The sequence below is a fragment of the Henckelia pumila genome, unplaced genomic scaffold, assembly GCF_033568475.1.
Source record: "Henckelia pumila isolate YLH828 unplaced genomic scaffold, ASM3356847v2 CTG_512:::fragment_1, whole genome shotgun sequence".
Classification (NCBI taxonomy): domain Eukaryota; kingdom Viridiplantae; phylum Streptophyta; class Magnoliopsida; order Lamiales; family Gesneriaceae; genus Henckelia; species Henckelia pumila.
The window spans coordinates 12,503-21,093 of NW_027331851.1; the positions used below are offsets into that span (position 1 = coordinate 12,503).

The 8,591-nt window shown below is 36.0% G+C and overlaps 1 long non-coding RNA gene across 2 annotated transcripts; it reads right to left on the reverse strand.

Annotated features, from left to right (window-relative positions):
* Positions 1-302: 302 nt before the first annotated feature.
* Positions 303-7,997, reverse strand: LOC140872934 (uncharacterized). Of its 2 annotated transcripts, none has more exons than XR_012147940.1 (4): positions 7,911-7,997; positions 7,517-7,641; positions 1,372-1,494; positions 303-337 (listed from the first exon to the last, which is right to left on the reverse strand). It is a non-coding gene; the product is annotated as an uncharacterized lncRNA (long non-coding RNA). The 2 variants fall into 2 exon arrangements; XR_012147941.1 differs by having other exon boundaries at positions 7,948-7,992.
* Positions 7,998-8,591: the final 594 nt, after the last annotated feature.

Genomic DNA, 8,591 nt, shown 5'->3' on the forward strand with positions numbered 1-8,591 from the left:
TCAAAAAAAAAAAAAAACCAAGCCCAACTCTTACAACAATTCCAACTAACTTCTGTTTTTCCAACCCTACAGTTCAAACTTCTAATACACAACCAAATAACAAATAATTCCTTTGAAAAATCTTGATTTTACAATTCATAAAGCTTGATCAAAAACAAATCTAATGGAGATTTAAATACAACTTTAACACTAACTATTTTTTAGACTTACTATGAAATGGGAAGCCCATCGGAATAACGAGTAGAAGTGCAAGCAATATTGAAATAGAGAAAGCAAATGCGATATGCAATTTTCCATTCTCCCCTTCCTCGTCACTTTTCTTCTCGATTCACCAAACCTGAAATATTCCAAAAATCATCATCATAAATCAGTCATATGCAATATACTGAAAGGGGAATTGCAAAAAACGATATTACACAATAAATGCATGCTTTTCCAAATCCCAAACCATCAAATATTAAAAATTGATAATAAAATGTTCAAAGAAGTACAGAAAAAGCCAATTTACATTTACATACCATAAATAAGTAAATAACAAAGAAAATGTATTTATCAGATTTTATGCAGAGTTTTATTAACTTTTATTTTATTTAATGATAGTTCATTCATCATTAAAAAAAAGAGCTGGTAAATTAGGCGATACTGCAAGCTTACACCGACCAATGTCATTGACGGAAATAGCAGGATGTTAATGGAAATGGACGAAACTTATACAGACTATATTCATTTGAACAAACCCTTCTTGCCTATAGAAATCATGGAACCCAAAATCACCCTCTCCATTAATAAAATATATAGAAAACAAATAAAGACTCCGACCCATATCTTCCTCCTTTTTAGCCTTATTAAGCATTATATATATGCTCTCATCCTTACTTTGAGCTGCATGGAACAAAAAATCTCAGCGCCCATAATTTCTACCTAGAAACCCCAATATCACAAAACCAAGCATAACTCTTATCACAATTCCAACTAAATTCTGTTTTTCCAACCCCACAGTTCATACTTCTAATCCACACAACCAAACAACAAATAATTCCTTTGAATAGATATCTCCACCAACTAAATGGTATCAATGTTTATAAAATTTAAACCCATTTCTTAATCAGTAAATGAATTTAACAAATGAGGTTACACCACAAAAATAAAATAAGAATCAAAGATAAGCATTTAAGGCCAAGAAACCCGCCAAAAAGATCAAAATTGTCATCGCATCCATAAATTACAATAACAAACAAGTTACTTTTACAGTTCATAAAAATAATAATAAAACCTAACCCATCCCCATCCTCCATTTTATCAGTGCTTGATTAAAAACCAATCTAATGTGATTTAAATACAACTTTAATACGAACTATTTATTAGACTTACTGTGAAACGAGAAGCCCTTTCGGAATAACAAGTAGAAGTGCAAGCATAATTGAAATAGAGAAAGCCAATTGATATTTTTTCCATTCTCCCTTCCTCGTCACTTTTCTTCTCGATCCACCAAAACTGAAACATTCCATAAATCATCGTCATAAATCAATCATATACAATATACTGAAAGGGGAATTGCTAAAATAGAAATTACACAGTAAATGCATGCTTTTTCCAAATTCCTAAACCATCAAATATTAAAAATTGATAACAAAATGTTCATAGAAGTAAAGAAAAGTCATCTGACATACCATAAATAAGTAAATAACAAACAAAATGCATTGATCAGATTTTATGTTGAGTTTTATTAAGTTTTATTTAACGATATCCATTCATTAAAAAAAAGAGCTAGTACTGCAGGCTTACACCTACCAATGTCATTGATGGAAAAAACCAAGATGTTAATGGAAATGGACGAAACTCATATATACTATATTCATTTGAACAAACCCTTCTTGCCTATAGATGTTACGGAACCCAAAATCTCCCTCTCCATTCATAAAAAATAATATAGAAAACAAATAAAGACTCAAACCCCTCTCTTCCTCCACTTTGGCCTTGTTAAGGCATTATATATATGCATTCATCCTTACTTTAAGATGCATAGCACAAAATTCTCAGCGCTCATGACTTCTACAAGTAACGCCAATATCACAAAATCAAGCATAACTCTTAAAACAATTCCAACTAGCAATTTCTACCTAAAACCCCAAAATAAATAAAAAAACAAACAAACAAACAAACATAACTCTTGTAACTTACCAACTCTGTTTTTCCAACCCCACAGTTCAAACTTCTAATCCACACAACCAAACAACAAATAATTCCTTTGAATAGAAATCTCCACCAATTAAATGGTATCAAAGTTAATAAAATTTAAACCCATTTCTTAATCTGTAAATGAATTTAACAAAAATGAGGTTACACCACAAAAATAAAATAAGAATAAAAAATAAGCATTGAAGGCCAAAAACCAACCAAAAAGAACAAAAATTGTCATCGCATTCCATTAAGATTACATTATCAAACAACTTAATTTTACAGTTCATAAAAATAATAATAAAACCTAACCCATCCCATCCTCCATTTTATCAGTGCTTGATTAAAACAAATCTAATGAATGAAGGAAACGTGCATGTTTTTCATTTGGTCAATCATGTGCAGCTGAAGGAAATTCATTATGAATTTCCTGGCCTTCACGCGTTCACAACCCAGGGGGAGCTCTATAAATAGTGCTCTCCTCCAGCATTCTATCTCGAGTTCAATCATCTATGCTTGAGTTTCTTCATCTCCCTTATTTATTTCTATATGTATTTGTGAGATAGGTTTTCTCCTGTATAAGAGAGTGAGTGTCTTTTTGGAAACATAGAGAGAGGTTGTAATTCTTCAAATATTATAGTGGAATTTTTTGGTCTTGCCCGTGGTTTTTACCCTAATAATTTTGGGGGTTTTCCACGTAAATCTTGGTGTCTATTATTCTTCAATTTCCATAGTTTCTATCTCGTGATGCCGCACCTGGGACCAACAAGTGGTATCAGAGCCTTGGCATAAAATTTCTTAAAATTCTGAGTATGCTCTGTGGTTGCAGCTGTGACTGATCTTCCCACATCAGAAAAAAAATTTTGAAAATTTTATAAGGCAGGATTCTTGTAGTCAAGATGACGGCAAAATACGAGATAGAAAAGTTTAATGGGAGCAATTTTTTGCTGTGGAAATTGAAGGTGCAAGCAATTCTAACAAAGGAGCATTGCTTGACAGCTATTGGAGATAGACCGGCGGACATCACGGACGACCAAAAGTGGAACGAGATGAATCACAATGCTGTTGTCAATTTGCACTTGGCTATAGCGGATGAAATTTTGTCAAGTATCTCTGAAATAAAAAGCGTAAAAGTTATTTGGGATATTCTGGAAAAACTGTACGAGGTCAAGTCACTGCACAACAAAATTTTCCTAAAGAGAAAGCTTTATACTCTTCGGATGGCGGAATCCTCATCGATGACCAACCATATCAACACACTGAATACTCTATTTTTCCGGCTCACCTCTATGGGGCATAAAATAGAGGAAAAAGAACGTGCGGAGCTTCTACTTCAGAGTCTACCAGATTCATACGATCAGCTCATCATCAATGTACCAACAATGTTTTTTCGGATAATTTAAATTTTGACGACGTCTTAACTGCGGTTCTTGGAGAAGAGAGTCGTCGAAGGAACAAGGAACATAGGTTGGCAACGTCGAAGCAAGCAGAGGCTTTGCCGATGACGAGAGGAAGATTGACGGAGGGTGACTCCAGTGGGAGCCACAGATATGGTAGATTCAAATCAAGAAGTAAGAAGAAGAATATTTACTGCTTTAAATGTGGCGGTGAAGGGCATTTCAAGAGAGAGTGTACGACGAGCATCGATAAGGGATCTCAAGGAAATGTGGCCAGTACTTCAGGCAGTGGTGAAATATTATTCAGCGAAGCAGCAACAGTTGCGGAAGGCATAAACAAATTTTGTGATGCATGGATTATGGATTCAGGAGCGACGTGGCACATGACGTCAAGGAGAGAATGGTTCAATCAGTATGAACCAGTCTCGGGAGAATCTGTATTCATGGGAAATAATCATGCCTTGGAAATCGCTGGGGTCGGTACCATTAAAATCAAAATGTTTGATGGTACTATTCGCACCATACAGGAGGTACGACATGTGAAGGGTCTGACAAAGAATCTTTTGTCTGTGGGACAATTGGATGATATTGCGTGCAAAACCCGTATCGAGAAAGGGATCATGAAGATTGTGAAAGGCGCGCTTGTGGTTATGAAGGAGGAAAAGGTTGCTACAAATCTGTATGTATTGTTGGGGAAAACACACAAAGAGGCGGAACTAGTTGTTGCATCAATTGGTTCGGGAGAAGAATCAACAGTGTTGTGGCATAGAACTTGGCATATGTCAGAACGAGGAATGAAGATTCTCTCTGAACGGGAAGCTGTTGCCGGGGCTTACAAAAGTGACTCTACCCTTTTGTGAGCATTGTGTTACCAGTAAACAACACAGATTAAAGTTTGGCACATCTATTGCCAAAAGCAAAGGCATATTGGAGCTGATTCATTCTGATGTTTGGCAAGCACCGGTGGTATCCCTAGGAGGAGCGAGATATTTTGTCTCGTTTATTGATGATTTCTCTAGGAGATGTTGGGTGTATCCAATCAAAAAGAAGTCAGATGTTTTCGAAGTCTTCAAAGTTTTCAAAGCGCGGGTTGAACTTGATTCTGATAAGAAAATCAAGTGTTTGAGGACTGACAATGGAGGAGAATATTCCAGTGATGAGTTTGATGCATTCTGTCAGCATGAGGGCATCAAAAGACAGTTCACGATGGCTTACACGCCTCAGCAGAATGGAGTGGCGGAGCGGATGAACAGAACTTTGTTGGACAGAACAAGGGCCATGTTGAGTACTGCGGGTCTACTAAAGTCATTTTGGGCAGAAGTAGTGAAAACCGCTTTTTATATCATCAATCGTTCTCCTTCAGTGGCGATTGATTTGAAGACTCCAATGGAGATGTGGACTGGCAAGCCAGCTGATTATTCTCGGTTACATACATTTGAAAGTTCGGTGTACGTTTTGTACAATGAACAAGAAAGATCGAAATTGGATTCCAAATCCAGAAAGTGTATCTTCTTAGGTTATGCTGATGGAGTAAAGGTGTTTCGCTTATGGGATCCTACTGTCCACAAGCTTATCATCAGCAGAGATGTTATCTTCGAGGAAGATAAAGTGAAGGGAGACAAAGGCACACAGAATTCAGAAACTACTATTATTCAGGTGGAAAATAAGACAGACGAAGATCAAGTTTCTTGTGAAGCAGTACCAGAGCACGAGGAACAAGAACCAGTTGAGTCAGAGGTTTCCAAAGTGAGGCAGTCAACTCGAGAGAGAAGACCACCAGGTTGGCTTTCAGATTATGTCACTGAAAGCAACATTGCATATTGTCTATTAACAGAGGATGGTGAGCCATCGAGTTTCCATGAGGCTACTCAAAGCTCGGATATATCCCTGTGGATGATAGCGATGCAGGAAGAATTGGAAGCATTGGACAGGAACAAAACTTGGGATCTTGTTACACTCCCACGAGGGAGAAAAGCTCTCGGTAACAGATGGGTCTATAAGATCAAGCGTGATGGCAATAACCAAGTGGAGCGGTATCGTGAAAGATTGGTTGTCAAAGGGTACGCTCAGAAAGAAGGTATTGACTTCAATGAGATATTTTCTCCTGTGGTTCGACTTTCAACAGTCAGAGTAGTATTGGAATTGTGTGCGATGTTTGACCTACATCTGGAACCGCTAGATGTGAAAACAGCATTTCTTCATGGCGATCTTGAAGAAGAAATCTATATGCTCCAGCCAGAAGGTTTTGCAGAAAAAAGGCAAAGAGAACTTGGTTTGCAGGTTGAATAAATCTCTGTACGGTCTCAAACAGGCGCTGAGGTGTTGGTACAAGAGATTTGATTCCTATATCATGAGCCTTGGGTACAACAGACTCAGTGAGGCCCTTGTACGTATTTCAAGAGGTCTGATAATGATGATTATATCATTTTGCTGTTGTATGTGGACGACATGTTGGTAGCAGGTCCAACAAAGATCGGGTCCAAGAATTGAAGGAACAGTTGGCTAGGGAATTTGATATGAAGTACTTGGGACCAGCAAACAAGATTCTAGGGATGCAAGTTCACCGAGACAGAACCAATAGGAAGATTTGGCTTTCCCAGAAAAATTATTTGAAGAAAGTCTTGCAGCGCTTCAACATGCAAAATAGTAAGCCAGTTTCAACCCCTCTTCCTATTAACTTCAAGTTATCTTCTGAGATGTGTCCTAGCAGTGAAGCAGAGAAGATGGAGATGTCTCGAGTACCGTATGCATCAGCAGTGGGAAGTTTAATGTTCGCCATGATCTGTACTAAACCAGACATTGCACAAGCAGTGGGAGCAGTCAGTTGGTATATGGCGAATCCTGGACAAGAGCATTGAAGCACGGTTAATAGGATCCTTAGATACATTAAGGGTACTTCGAATGCTGCATTATGTTTTGGAGGATCAGATTTTTACACTCAGGGCTATGTGGATTCAGATTACGCAGGTGATCCAGATAAAAGAAAATCTACTACTGGTTATGTGTTTACAGTTGCAGGAGGTGCAGTCAGCTGGGTTTCAAAACTGCAAACAGTTGTGGCGTTATCTACAATGGAAGAAGAATACATGGCAGCTACTCAAGCTTGCAAGAAGGCAATATGGATTAAAAGGTTATTGGAGGAGCTTGGGCACAAACAAAAAAAGATTCCTCTGTTTTATGACAGTCGGAGTGTCTTGCACATTGCAAGGAATCCAGTCTTTCATTCCAGGACTAAACACATTGGAGTTCAATCATTTTGTACGAGAAGTAGTAGAGAAAGGAAGTGTGGACATGCTGAAGATCCATACGAAGGATAACATATCTGATTTTCTGACCAAGCCAGTGAACACAGATAAGTTTGAGTGGTGTAGATCCTCAAGTGGCCTAGTAGAAACGTAAGCGGCAGGAATGGCAAGTTTGAAAGGATGTGTGGAGATGTGTTTGATTCTCAATCAAATCTCCAAATGGAAGAATGTCAGCAAAGGTGGCTCAATATTGGTCAAAGATGGTGGGTGGTTTGAATGAAGGAAACGTGCATGTTTTTCATTTGGTCAATCATGTGCAGCTCAGGGGGAGCTCTATAAATAGAGCTCTCCTCCAGCATTCTATATATCACATCTCGAGTTCAATCATCTAAGCTTGAGTTTCTTCTTCTTTCTTATTTATTTCTATATGTATTTGTGAGATAGGTTTTCTTGTGTATAAGAAAGTGAGTGTCTCTTTGAAAACACAGTGAGAGGTTGTAATTTTTCAAATATTATAGTGGAATCTTTTGGTCTTGCCGTGGTTTTTACCCTAATAATTTTGGGGGGTTTTCCACGTAAATCTTGGTGTCTATTATTCTTCAATTTTCATAGTTTCTATCTCATGATGCCGCACCTGGGACCAACATCTAATGAGATTTAAATAAAACTTTAACACTAACTATTTATTAGACTTACTGTGAAATGGGAAGCCGTCGGAATAACGAGTAGAAGTGCAAGTAAAATTGAAAGAGAGAAAAGCAAATGCGATATGTAATTTTCCATTCTCCCTTCCTCGTGGCTTTTCTTCTCGATTCACCAAACTGAAATATTCCACAAATCATCGGTCATAAATCAGTCATATACAATATACTGAAAATCCAACGAACCTTACAATTGCATCAACAAATCTACCCAAAAAAACTCATTTATAATCTTTCCACCAACCCAGATTCCAAACCCTACACACCAAAGGCACATATTGATGAAAATAAATGGAAATTGATCGCTAACCCTAAACTAATTGGAAATACAAATTTTGTGAGTATACAAAATCGATAATTAACCCGAAAATAACTTTCAAAAATCTTGCCTCGCTTAATAAAAAATGAACGTTGCAATTGCCTGACCTTTTTCGCAACAAGTTCTAATTTTCGAAAAAAGAGACGTTGGAGAGAAGAAGAAGAAGAAGAAGGATCGGAGGTGGGCAAAACTCACGTTCTCCTATTTATATTTATTATTTATTTATTATTTATTATTATTATGTGTAATGTAATTTAATGTAATAATTAAATAAATTAATAATTAAATCAAGAAAAATTAAAATCCCAAATTTTAAACTCAAGTCGCAAATTACCGAATGCAATGCCCAAATACTCTCTTTTTATTTAAATTTAAATTTAAATTTAATTTATTTTTATTTTTATTTTTTGACTGGAATTAATTTTTATTTTTATTACTTGAGAAAGTGGCAATATGAATAACCTTGTAATTAGATTAAATTAAAAAATTAGTAAACATAATTGAAGAAAAATACAATTACTTATAATAATTATTATTATTATAATTATATATTCAAACATACACGTAATTTTAAAAACCATAACATAGTTAATAGTTAATATTAATAGTTAATAAAAAACACACATAATTAAAAATAAATGAATGACAAATGAATTAAAAAAGTACACATAATTAAAAATAACATGTTGATAATTTTTTATATTTTAAATTAAATTTAAATTTATTAAAATTAAAACTTACACGTAATTTT